This window comes from Kogia breviceps, chromosome X (genome assembly GCF_026419965.1).
Source record: "Kogia breviceps isolate mKogBre1 chromosome X, mKogBre1 haplotype 1, whole genome shotgun sequence".
NCBI classification, from domain to species: Eukaryota; Metazoa; Chordata; class Mammalia; order Artiodactyla; family Physeteridae; genus Kogia; species Kogia breviceps.
The window spans coordinates 120,302,548-120,316,253 of NC_081330.1; the positions used below are offsets into that span (position 1 = coordinate 120,302,548).

General features: G+C 41.1%; 1 protein-coding gene across 8 annotated transcripts in view; it reads left to right on the forward strand.

Moving 5' to 3' along the window:
* The window catches only part of RAI2 (retinoic acid induced 2), a 404,475-nt gene that overhangs the window by 329,424 nt on the left and 61,345 nt on the right, over positions 1-13,706 (forward strand). The gene's annotated exons all lie outside the window — the stretch shown is intronic.

The window sequence follows — 13,706 nt, forward strand, 5'->3', positions numbered from 1 at the left end:
TGGTGGAGTCTGGGATTTTCTATATATAGGATCATGACATCTGCAAACAGAGACAATTATACTTCTTTTTCTCCAATGTAGATGCCTTTTATTTCTTTTTCTTGCCTAATTTCTCTGGCTAAGATTTCCATTGCTTTCTTGAATAGAAGTGGTGAGAGTGGGCATCCTTTTCCTATTCCTGATCTTACAGGAATTGCATTTACCTTTTCACCCTTGAGTATGATATTAGCTATGGGCTTGTCATATATGGCCTTTGTCATGTTGAGATACATTCCTTCTATACCTAATGTGTTGAGAGTTTTTATCATGAAGGGATGTTGCATTTTTTCAGATGCTTTTTCTATATATGTTGAGATGATGTGGTTTTTATCCTTCATTCTGTTAATGTGATGTTTATCACACTTGTTGATTTGTGTGTGTTCAACTGTCTTGCATCTAAGGGATAAACTCCACTTGATCATGGTGAATGATCCTTTTAACATGCTGTTGAATTCGGTTGCTAGTATTTTGTTGAAAACTTTTGCACTGTGTTCATCAAGAATATTGGCCTGTGATTTTTTTTTCTTGTAGTGTACTTGTGGTGGTACTTTCTGTGGTATCAGTGGTGATGTCTCCTCTTTCATTCATAATTTTGTTTGAGTCTTCTCTTTTTTTTCTTAGTCTAGCTAAAGGTTTTTCAATTTTATATTCACAAAGAACCTCAGTTTTATTGATCTTTTTATTGTTTTTCTAGTCTTTATTTCATTTATTTCTGCTCTTTTCTTTATTACTTACTTCCTTGAACAACAGAAAGAGCAGAATATGGATGAATACAATAGACTGTCCTTCTCATGAATTTTATAAGTTATATTTTACAATTGAAACAAAAGTCATAACACCATCTGATACTCAAGACAAAGATATTTCAAAGCAATGTGAGTAAAAGGGACCTAATGGAAGTAAGATTTCCACACTTTACTTGAAGTGGCAAAATGCTGATCTTTGACAAAGAAGCAAACGCAATACAATGGAGTAAAGATAGTCTCTTCAACAAATGGTGCTGCCGCTATGCTTCCAGAGCCTAAACAGTGCCTGGAACACAGTAGGTGCTCAACAAATATTTGTTAAATGAATAAATGAATGATTAAAAAAGGTCAAAGAATGAACCTTACTCCAAAGCCAATGGGCAATCCAGAACTCTAATCCAATCAGCAGTCCACTAGGCTTGAAAGATTATACTCCCTAATGGTGATTATTCTGTAATAAAATCATTTTTAAATTCTAAACAAAAACAAAAACAAAAAAACCCAAATGGTGCTGGAACAACTGAACATCACATGCAAAAAAAAAAAAAAAAAATCACACAGACCTTACACCTTTCACAAAAATTAACTCAAAATGGATCCTAGACCTAAATGTAAAATGCAAAACTATGAAACTCCCAGAAGATGACACAGGAGAAAACCTAGGTGCCCTTGGAAATGGCAATGGCTTTTTAGATACGACACCAAAGGCACGATTCATGAAAGAAATAATTGGTAAGCTTCATTATAAGTTAAAAGCTCTGCTTTGCAAAAGACAATGTCAAGAGAATTAGAAGATAAGCCACAGCCTGGGAGAAAAGATCTACAAAAGGCACATCTGATAAGGGACAGTTATCCAAAATATATAAAGAACCCTTAAAATTCTACCATAAGAAAACAGCCCAATTAAAAAATTGACCAAAGACCTTAACAGACACTTCACCAAAGAAGATATATAGACGGCAAATAAGCATACGAAAAGATGCTCCACATCGTATGTCATAAGGGAAATGCAAATTAGAACAACAATGAGATACCACTACACACCTGTTAGAATGGCCAAAATCTGGAACACTAACAACACCAAATGCTGGTGAGGGTGTGGAGCAACAGGAATTCACATACACTGCTGGTGGGAATGCAACATGGTACAGTGACTTTGGAAGATAATTTGGTGGTTTCTTACAAAATTAAACGTACTCTTACCGTAGGATCCAGCAACCCCACTCCTTGGTATTTACCCAAAAGAGCTAAAAACTTATGTCTACACAAAAACCTGCACATGGATGTTTATAGCAGCTTTACTCATAATTGCTAAAACTCTGAAGCAACCAAGATGCCCTTCAGTAGTTAAACAGATAAATAAACGGTGGTACATCCAAACAATGGAATATTATTCAGCACTAAAAAGAAGTGACCTATAGGCCATGAAAAGACATGGAGGAAACTTAAATGCCTATTATTAAGTGAAAGAAGCCAGTCTGAAAAGGCTAAATATTATATGATTCCAACTATATGACATTTTGGAAAAGGCAAAAACTATGGAGACGTTAAAAAAATCAGTGGTTACCAAGAGGTCAGAGGAGAGATGAAAGGTGGAGCACAGAGGATTTTTAGGACAGTGAGAATACTCTGTATATTTATAACGATGGATACATGTCATTATACATTCGTCAAAATCCATAGAATGCACAACATCAAGAGTGAAATCTAAGGTAAATCATAGGCTTTGGGTGATTATGATATGTCATTGTAGGTTCTCCAGTTGTAACAAATGTACCCCTCTTGTGGGTGGTGTTGATAATGGCAGAGGCTATGCATGCGTGAGGGAAGAAGGTATATGGGAAATCTCTGTACCTTCCTCTCAATTTTGTTGTGAACCTAAAACTGCTCTTACAAAAAGTAAGTCTTTTCACAGACCTACTAGAGAATGGACTTGAGGATACAGGGAGGTGGAAGGGTAAGCTGTGACAAAGTGAGAGAGTGGCATGGACAGATATACACTACCAAATGTAAAATAGATAGCTAGTGGGAAGCAGCCGCACAGCACAGGGAGATCAGCTCGGTGCTTTGTGACCACCCAGAGGGGTGGGATAAGGAGGGTGGGAGGGAGGGAGGCGCAAGAGGGAAGAGATATGGGAACATATGTATATGTATAACTGATTCACTTTGTCATGAAGCAGAAACTAACACACCATTGTAAAACAATTATACCCCAGTAAAGATGTTAAAAAAAGTCTTTTAAAAAATAAATCAATGAAATCTATCATATCAATAGAATAAAGAAGAAAAACCAAATAATCAGTATTAATTGATGCAGAAAATACATTTGACAAAATTTAACACTCGTTCATGATACAAACTCTCAGCTTTGTTCTTTCTCAAGATTGCTTTGGCTATTTGGGGTCTTTTGTGGTTCCATACAAATTTCAGAGTTGTTTATTCCATTTCTGTAGAAAATGCCATTGGAATTTTGATAGGGATTGCATTGAATCTGTAGATCACTTTAGTTAGTGTGGACATTTTAACAATATTAATTCTTCCAATCCAAGAACATGGGATATCTTTCCATTTATTTGTGTCTTCTTTAGTTTCTTTTCATCATTGTCTTATAGTTTCCCATATATAGATTGTTCACCTCCTTGGTTAAATTTATTCCTGGGAATTCCCAGGTGATCCAATGGTAAAGACTCCACAGTTTCACTGATGAGGGCCCAGGGTTGGTCCTTGGTTGGGGAGCTAAGATCCCACAAGCCTCGTGGCACAGCAAACAAACAAACAAACAAAAATTATTCCTAAGTATTTTCTTCTTTTTGACTCTATTGTAACTGGGATTGTCTGCTTAATTTCTTTTTCAGATAGTTTGTTGTTAGTGTATAGAAACACAACTGATTTTTATACATTGATTTTTTTATCTTGCAACGTTACTGAATTTATTAACTCTAACAGTTTTTTGGTGTAGTCTTTAGGGTTTCCTGTGTATAAGATCATGTTATCTGCAAACTGAGGCAATTTAATTTCTTCCTTTGGGATTTGGATGCCTTTTATTTCTTTTTCTTGTCTAATTGTTCTATCTAGGACTTGCAGTACTATGTTGAATAGAGATAGTGAGAGTGGACACCGTTCTGTTATTCCTGATCTTAGAGGAAAAGCTTTTAGCTTTTCATTGTTGTGTATGATATTAACTGAAACACAGGAAAAAAGCTCCTTGACAGTGGTCTTGGCAGTGATTTTTTTAATATGACATCAAAGCAAAAGCAATAAAAGCAAAAATAAACAAGCAGGAGTACATCAAACTAAAAAGCTTCTAGACAGCAAAGGAAACAATCAACATAATGAAAAGGCAACCCGTGGAATGGGAGAAAATATTTGCAAATCTTATATCTGAGGTATATAATATGAGAGGTTAATATCCAAAATATATAAGGATCTCACACAACTCAATAGCAAAAAAAAAAAAAAAAAAAAAAATCACAACCTGATTTAAAAGTGGGCAAAGGATGTGAATAGACATTTTCCCAAGGAAGACATACAGATAGGCAACACATATATGAAAAGATGCTCAACATCACTAATCGTCAGAGAAATGCAAATCAGAACCACGAGATATTGCCTCACATCTGTTAAGACAGCTATTATAAAAAATACAGCAGAGGGCTTCCCTGGTGGTGCAGTGGTTGAGAGTCTGCCTGCCGATGCAGGGGACGCGGGTTCGTGCCCCGGTCCGGGAGGATCCCACATGCCGCGGAGCGGCTGGGCCCGTGAGCCATGGCCGCTGAGCCTGCGCGTCCGGAGCCTGTGCTCCGCAACGGGAGAGGCCACAGCAGTGAGAGGCCCGCGTACCGCAAAAAAAAAAAAAAAAAAAAAAATACAGCAGATAACAAATATAGGCAAGGGTGTGGAGAAAAGGGAACCCTCGTGTACTGTTGGTGGGAATGTAAATTGGTGCAGCCACTATGGAGAACAGTATGGAGTTTCCTCAAAAAATTAGAAATAGAACTATCATATGAACTATCACTTCCGGGATTTGTTTGTCACTATTATGACATACATTTATTTTATATGAAATAAAAGACACACACATAAATGAAATGCAAACATTATGATTTAATTAATAAGTGAGTGAAAGCAATAAACTCACAATTCCCTTAGGTATACAAGTAGAAGGCACACAAATAAAAATGGCCCATCTCCCTAGAATCAGTGAAATATAATTTAAAACAAAATGAGACAAATATTTTGGTGTAGGCTAGTAAGTACTCATAAGGCAAGGACTCTCAGAGCTCATATTTGGAGTTGTAAGTGGAACATCCTTTTTAAAATCAGTTTGGCAACATGTAAGTGTTTCTGTGTCTGCCCCAGAAATATTACAGCTGTGTATTTATTCCGAGAAATAATTATTAATAGGAAACATTGATATACACAAAGATACTAATTGTAGGGTTCTTTACAACAGCAGAATTTGGAAATAGCCTACACTTCCAAAGTAGGGCAAAAGCTAAGTATATGGTGATGAATCCACTTAATAAAATTATTCATTGAACCACTGAAAATGTTTATTTTGATTATGTAATATTATTAGAATGCTATGGGAAATACTTATTAGTTGAAGATATTAAAAGACAAAAGCAGGACTAAAATTATATATAAAATTATTTCACTTGAGTAAGTGCTATAAGGAGAAAAAATTGAAGGGAATATACAGGTATTTGAGAGTGGGTGTGACTGAATGTTTATACTGAAGATAGAATAGCCTTTTACGCTTATATTTAATTTTTAATGAATGTTATCATGAAAAATCATTTTTAAAAGAATAAATTATATGTATTGTACAGTATTTCTACGTTAAACATGAATATTTTCTAAAGCAATAATGTATTTTTTGAAAGGTCGCCTCTATTTGCAAATAAAATGTTCGTTCTTCAAAAAAACAAAAACCACCACTATAAATCTCTAACGAGGACCCATCTAATAGGACTGAAAGAGATAATCCAGGATGGTGGTAGTCTGCAATTTATGAAATGCTCTTGTCAAGTTTGGGGGCGGCCTCTTTAAGGCAGGATGTCAGTGAATGAGAAACCAGCTCTATCCCATACAGACAGCAATGTGGACCTCAGAGACTGACAGGGATGCTGGTGAGTGGGGTTTGGTGGTGGAGCTACCTTTCCAATGCAAGTCATGAGAGCTATGCAGAGAAACAGACCCAGAAGCCTAATCCTAGGGCTGGGGCCAATGTGGGGGAGGGTCGTGGAGAGGACGAAGTGGTAAGTGCTGTGACCTGGTGAATGTGGCTGAGCATTGCGTCAGGGGCACTGGGAGAAGGCAGCTTCATCTCAGATCCTCACACTGGTGGTCTGGCTCAGAAATTAGGCAGGGATAATCCTAGGAGTGAAGAGTATAGAGATTCACCTGGAGGGGCCAAGGTAGGCAGGGACTGATGGAGAGTAATCTCGTGAGAGCACTTGGATGTTGACCCGGCAGAGAGGCCACAAATGCAAAGGACAGCGATGAAAATGCTAGCTATCCTAGCCAGAGAGATTTTTACTCTTGCTCTCTTTGCCTCCTTCTATAAAATTGTTCTGTTCATAAAATTCTGTGATTTGAGAAATTTCCCAACTGAAGAAAAAAGAAATGATTCAGGTCCCTTCTGGATTATACATTGATGTCCCTTCTGTATTATACATTGATGTCCTGTTCAAAATGAATGACCTTGCAACTCCTTTTGCCCTTGAAATTGGAGCAACAGAAACCTTGTCAATTCTGTTGGAGAGACTTGCCACTCTTGAATCGGACAAACTTGACAGTCCATCCACACACTGGAGCTGCAGGAGTGTGCAGTGCATTTTGTGGCATAAACCATTTGTGAAATTGATGGCTGTGTTCTAGTTTGTTTATAAGCTGCATGCTAGCTAGGTCAGATAGGGTGTATCTGTGGGAGAGCTAGCTAATCACTCCCAACAGCCGATGGTTTGATGGCTGAGAAGGCCCTCAGTTGCTCTTCTTCCAAGAGACAACTGCAGAGGTAGAATCTGGTCCTGACCACAGCACCAGGCACAGGGGACTGTGGTTTCCAGTGACTGGGGACAATAAGGGGCCACTGTTTGTTGTCCCCTTTAACACGAACACTCCTGCCTTGGAGTGTCTCAGCAGTTATTTTTTAGGATTGTTTTGGCTAATATTCTAATTGTCAATGCTCAGTTACTCCAGGGCAACTTTGTCGATTTTTCCTTTCTTATTGGGAGATCAGTCTGGCTCATTTGTGAATGGATTTTTAAGAAAGGAAAAGGTGAGTCTGACACCTGGAAAGAGAAGAGGAGTTGGCAGGTGTAAAGGTGTGTATGTGTGTAGTTCTCTGAGCATCATTTTCCCCGTCGAAAGGCTGGGCGGTATGCGACCATCTCTGAGCTGGCCGATCCTTGGTCCTTCGTGTGCCAGTATTTCAACCACACTCACGTCATAGTTGGCATTGTTATACCATCCAGCAAATTAAGTTGCCTCTCCAAAACCAAATCTGGGTCTGTTTTCCACTTAACCAAAATCCACTGCCTTATTGTTTCATGCCCCTGACTCCAACTCTCTCTCCCAGCTATAATTTTTGTTTCTGGTCCTTTCTTGGTGACGAATATGCATGCTACTCTGTCTCATGCAACCTGGCTTCTCACTTGGCTTGTACAGGGCTCTCCATCGATTTGGACAAACCCTGAAAGCCTCAGGTGATAATCACCTGGCTTCAACCCCCAAACTCACTCAGTCCACATTCTCCCTCCACATGGACAAAGCAAGTGTGTTTGACAGCTGTAAGACTTGTACAAGATGGGGAATATTGACGCTCCTTAGTAATAAGACCAAAGCACTTACTGAGTGAGGGGAGATAATCATAGATTTAACCGTTACTTTTTTTTAGATTTATTTTTAATATATTTATTTTTATTGAAGTATACTTGATTTACAGTGTTTCCGGTGTACAGCAAAGTGATTCAGTTATGCATATAACTGTATTATATACATATAATATAACTATATATATATTCTTTTCCAGATTCTTTTCCGTTGTAGGTTGTCACAAGATATTGAATATAGTTCCCTGTGCTATACAGTAGGCCCTTGTTGTTTATTTATTTATACTTAGTAGCGTGTATCTGTTAATCCCAAACTCCTAATTTATCCCTCCCCACCTTTCCCCTTTGGTAACCGTAGTTTGTTTTCTATGTCCGTGAGTCTATTTCTGTCTTGTATATAAGCTCCTTTGTATCATTTTTTGAGATTCCATATATAAGTGTTATCATATGGTATTTGTCTTTCTCTTTCTGACTTACTTCACTTAGTGTGATCATCTCTAGGTCCATCCATGTTGCTGCAAATGGCACCATTTCATTCTTTTTCATGGCTGAGTAATATTCCATTGTATATACGTACCACATCTTCTTTATCCATTCCTCTGTCGGTGGACATTTAGGTTGCTTCCATGTCTTTAACAATTACTTATCAAAGTCCTCCTACATAAAGAGAACTAAAGTAGGTTCTGTGGGAGATGTAAGCCATGGGTCCTCCCTTGATATTGACAGTCAAGTCAGAAAGACAAGACATAAGGGTGATGGCGGCTACTGCTGGTACAAGGGATCCAAGTCCAAAGAGAGAACCTTGATGGCTCAAAGCCACTCAGAGCAGTGAGAGGACAGGAGATAGAAACAAACTCTCCTGACCCTGGGCGCAGGACTCTTAGCGCTCTGTCAGAGACAGGAGAGTGCCTCCAAGGCGCTGCTGGTGTGAAAGCCACCACATGCACAGTGGGCTTCCAAATTCATCAGAGCCATGTACTTCAACCATGTTCTAGTTCAGATCATTTTCTGCCCTTGTCTTCAATCAAATTAAAATATCAATTACTGACCTACTTCCTCCCTCCACTTCTTTTTGTTAGATCTCTTGATTTCAGAACAGCCCTTACCCCTTATCTGGGACTCAAGCAAAACAAAACAAAACAAAAACAATCCTGTAATCCTGCATGTACGTCTTGGGACGCTTTCAGTTGCAAGCAGTAGAGACCTGACTCGAAGAAGCTTTGAAGCAGTGAAATGATTTACGTAATAGGAAGCACAGGTTCAGGTGGCTCCAGAGGTGGCTGGTTGTTCGAGCAGTTCAGTAACATCCTCACAGTTCCAGGTTCTTTCTCCGTTTCTGTTGTGCCGCCTTGAGCATCAGCTCCCTCCAAGCATCATAGTGACCATGCATCCTGGTTTGCTGGGAAAGCCCAGTTTATGCCTTTTGCCCTGACGTAATTAGTAACAGCAACCCCTTTCATCCTCGGTAGCGTCCCTGTTTAGATGATCAATTATATGGTCACCTGCCTCGTGTTCTTGCTGCCAGTTGCAACTATGGTTACATTGTCTTCACGTCCATTGGGAGAGGGTGGTATCCTCTCCTGGAAAACGGTAAGAACTTACCCATAAAGCCCCCAGCAAATCTCTCCTCTCATCTGTTTGGTCCAAGTTATAGCAGGAGGGATGCAATTAGCCTCAGATCAAACAGACCCCACCCTAAAGTTAGGATCAAATTTAAGGTACATGATTTCATAGGAGAGGGATGGATACCTGAACAGCATTAGGTTTCTATTAGGAAAGAGGAATGGAGAATGCAGAATGGAGCAGCCACAAGCAATGCCCTTTATAATAAGCCTCCTTCTTACTCTTAACAATTTACCCAAATCCTCTGAAATCAAATGTCCTCCTGATTGAGACTAGACAGAGCTACAACCGGACTCTGAGAGACTTCAATGCCTGGCAGTGACGGTACCAGATTACTCTGTGTGTTGTAGCATATAGCTTATTACTGTAAAGTAACAGCTGTTTGAGATATGCTTGTCGATCGCCTAACCGAAGGACCACTCACAAACCCTTTGATTCACTCTTTGCTAAAATTATCAAAGATTTCACATGGACTCTCCTGTGGTCTTTGGATAAAATCGGGGCATGAGAAATTTCATATGAAATCTCTGAATGAAGAATACTGAAGCCCCCATGCCGACCACATTAGAAGTCTCTGTTCTATCAAAATAGTCAAAACCTTTCCCTTACCCTGTGGCTCTGTATATTCCTTAGGTTAAAATGTCATTGCAGCTGGACTGTCTCTCTCAATGCTCTCCATCCTCTTTCCTGGAGCTTGGGTTGGACTTCAATCCTCTGTGATTTAATTACCCCTTGCATTTTTTTACCAGTATTTGTCCCTTTTGCATTGTGACTATGTTTTCAAATGCCTGCCTCATTCAATCACTTAATCATCCAGTAAATATTCTTGACCACAAAAATTTTTTTAAAGAGCTTCCATTTTAAACACAGTATTCAACTTCAGTAAAATACAGACCCCTTAAGAATTTCTTTTAAGCAGTGGACCCTTTCCCCCAGTCACATTCACACCCATGAGCATTAACTGACATCAACAACTTCATGGCTTCCAGGCACTCGTACAGAAATCCTTGACAGCGTTCATGCAGATCAGATCAAGTCACGTCGGCACGGCCCAGGGTGATGGGCTCAGCCATCAGCTTAAGTCACGTGTGTCTTCTGCAGAGCTCATCAACACCCACTGCTTCGAACAACACCCAGAGCCCAGTAACTCCCAAATCTAGGTCTGCAGCTTAGATTTTGAACCCCCAAATCTAGGCAAATGCCTATTGGACTTCTCTATGTGGCTACCCAACGAGTACTTCTAACTCCGGATGTCCTATCCAGAGCTCCCAGGAGCGCGCACTGACGGTGCTCCACCCCGCTCCCTGGGATGCTACCTTTTTTTTTAACATCTTTATTGCAGTATAATTGCTTTACGATGTTGTGTTACTTTCTGCCTTACGACAACGTGAATCAGTTACACATATACATGTGCTCCCATATCTCTTCCCTCTTGCGTCTCCCTCCCTCCCAGCCTCCCTATCCCACCCCTCTAGGTGGTCACACAGCACCGAGCTGACCTCCCTGTGCCATGCGGCTGCTTCCCGCTGGCTATCCATCCTGCGTTTGGTAGTGTGTATACGTCCGTGCCACTCTCTCACTTCGTCCCAGCTTACCCTTCCCCCTCCCCATATCGTGCTCCACAGACGTCCAGCTGCCAGTATCTTCTCCCTGTACCTGAGAAGGACTCGCTGCCCATGCTGGGTGGCAGGTCAAAAGTGCCAGAAACTCAGCACCCCCTGGGCCCTTAACCAGCTTCCTCGCCTCTTGATGGAACAATTCTGAAGTGAGTGTTTTTCATCATGTCCAAGAGTTTACCTGTGGGATTAAGTTCCAGCTGCCCATGGTAGAAATTGGCCTTGACAACATCCCCACTATTGGCTGCCGCCTCTCTCTCTCCCTTCTCTACTCCCCTACCAGTGTTTCCTTCACTTTCACGTTCAGGATCCGCTTCTGGGGAACCCTACAGCATTCATCATCTGCAGCCCCAAATCTGCTTCTCTTCCTAAGGACCTCTATCTCAGTGATCACACCCTCACCCACTCTGTCACCCAGTTCAGAAAGTCAGGCATGAGTTACTCCAACGCCTCCTGTTTCCTCCAGCACTTAAGTCCCGTTGATTCTGTCTCCCGAGTATCACTTGACTCCAGTTCTGATCCTTCATCTCTGCTGGCACTGCCTTGACTCAAACTCCGATCATTTGCCACAGTCTCTCTCACCTGGTCTCTCTGCTGCCAATCTCTCCCCCCTCCATTCAGCCCTTGACATCCAGCACCAGAGTGATCATTCCTCAACCCAAATCTTGCCTGGTCACTCCCTTGCTTCAGGTCCTTCGGTGGCCGGCTCCCCATCGACCACACGAAAAAGCTCCTTTACAGGACAGACCAGGGACCTCAGCTGACCCCTAGCTTCCTCCGTCCCTCTTTGCTGCTGTTCTTCACAGCCCCTCCTCCAGCCTCACAGAGTATCTGCAGCCTCCAGAACGTGCTTTGCATCCGAGCTTTGGCGCCTGCTGTTCACCTGTGATGACTTTTCCTTACTTTGGAAAACTCCCATCATCTCTCACTGCTGTGCTCTTATCACCATCTCTGACTGCCCTGCCCCATGCCACTCTCTATGCCTTCCCACACAGTGATGGGCCCACTCCTTCGGGGTTCGCCTAGCCCGTTTTATAACTCCTCATGGGCATATAGTGTCACATTGTTGTATTAATAGTTTATTTACTGGCCTGTGAGCTCCTTGAGGTCGGCAGCATATGTTGACCGTCTCTCTCACTGCAGTCCTCAGCTCAGTGACTGGCATACAGCAGATGCTTCATAGATGTTTATTGGACACATGAATGAGTCACTCGTCTGGCAAGTATGTGAAAACTAGATTATTAATAGATGCTATATTAGAGAAGCAGGCTATAGATCAAGAATCAGATCTGAAATGGGAACTTTCCTGAGTCCTTTTTTAAAATCACCAAGTGTTTGAATTATAGATCTCAGAAATCACCCGGATCAACCCTGAAAGATTGTTTTTGGTTCTTTCCTGCTGCTTGGCCGTGTCCTTTCCTCCCTCCATTTTCTGTATGAGTGCAGTTCTTCCCTATTAATGTCCTATTTCTGTCCCCAAACATCTCCTCCCCCCAGTCCAGACCCTCCCTTATGGACTCCTCTTTTCCCCTCCTCTCTGCAAGGGCAGCCACCGTGAAAATACAGAGGGGTGCCACCTCACATTTCTCTGGAAATGGGGGCCATGATGCCTGTTTATTATGCATTAATCTGAATCAATATAGTGCTTCCTGAAAACACCAGCACCTCAAAGGGCAGCAAATATGAATCACAACTGCCAGTGAGGATCAAACATTAACCCAGGGCCGTGATGAGGCCAACAAAAGAAATAGGCTAGTAATTGCCTTCCAGGATATCAGTCCCTACCTTATACACACATACCCCCTCAACACACACAAAACCTTTATGGATCTTTCATCCATGAACTTGCCCGATTATAATTGCCCAGCTGTGTCTTCAGTTGTATTCAGGCTATAGGTCCCGGCAACCGAGACTGCACATACCTGACCCAAAGACTCAGTTCTGAGATCTATAGAGGAAGGTCTTTGGTTTCTGAAATGGTTGAAGGTAAACTCACAGACAAATATTTCCACAGGTACCATTAGTGACTTGGAGCTGATTTAAAACTCCCAGAGCCTGACTGAAACAAGTAGGAACTGGTTCTTTGTGTTGATATTCATTTCTATCAATTCTTAAACTTGCATTGTGTGTCTTTCTGCCCTTAAGTCGATTGGGTACTCCTTAGTTCAACTCTTTTTTTTTTTTTTTTTTTTTTTAAAGAGGAAATTCAGTATCAAGGAATGGTACCACCAGGGCTGACTTCTCCCTTAGGACCAGTAGGCATGGTGCCTGAGGCCCAGAATACTTTTCAGGGCCTCAGGGAAATGTTTTCATCTCTTTTAAAATCAGGAGAAAATGTGATCTTTTAGGTCGATGAAGTTGTTTTAAAATATAATATTAATTCATTCGTCTTCACACCAATGCAGTCGTAAACTGTAATTTCTACTCTTTTTTCTATGGAGGAAAGAGTCCACAAAGGCAAAGGGCCCACGAAAGGTATAACGTGGTCCTGGTTTCTACCACATTATGCCTGCAACACGACGAGGTTAGAGTAGAACCTTTCAAACACAAGTTCAGGTTCCCATACTAATCATGAACTTGCCAGACTGCTCTCTATGTACTGTACCCTCTGGCCACCCCAGATTCTACAAGAGGGAAGTCATAGACACTACTCATGTGAGTGTTGAAACTCAAGGAGGTGTGAACACGCAAAGGACAGCTAGATTCAGACTGCTCTCAGCTCTGATTCAAGTAATTTCTTCTCTGCCCTTCTCTCTCAAATATCTGCATCCTGTTTGGATTACCAGAAAAAAAATCTTTTCACCTTTCGGGACTAATTAAACCAATGGAGTTGCTTCCTTTGCCCT